The sequence below is a fragment of the Corticium candelabrum genome, chromosome 7 (assembly GCF_963422355.1).
Source record: "Corticium candelabrum chromosome 7, ooCorCand1.1, whole genome shotgun sequence".
Taxonomy (NCBI): Eukaryota; Metazoa; Porifera; class Homoscleromorpha; order Homosclerophorida; family Plakinidae; genus Corticium; species Corticium candelabrum.
In genome coordinates, this window is record NC_085091.1 from 3,288,646 (window position 1) to 3,289,022 (window position 377).

Consider the following 377-nt stretch of genomic DNA (forward strand, 5'->3'; position numbering starts at 1 on the left):
CTTATTTCGGACACACGGAGTGATACTATTGGAAAGTCCACTGTCGTATAGGTGACAGTAGTGGCACACTAGTCCTTCATAGAACTCGATTGCACTCTGGTGTGATTTCACTTTCCTCTTTGAATATGAAAGAAAGTTTTGCATTTTGATTTTTGCGTCTATCCACGTAGTATGTGCTCGTAGAAACTCCGGCTGAAATCGAATCTGTTTCCAGATCATGTCGAGTGACAGACAGTTAGGTACAAATCCGAACTTTGGATTATAGAACAGTGTGCCTCTTGACTTCACTATAGGTGGGTACCGGTCATGGCCCAATAGTCCGTTGAGTAGACACTTAGCACTCTGTGTGGTTCGTTGATAATCGGTACTAGTCACCA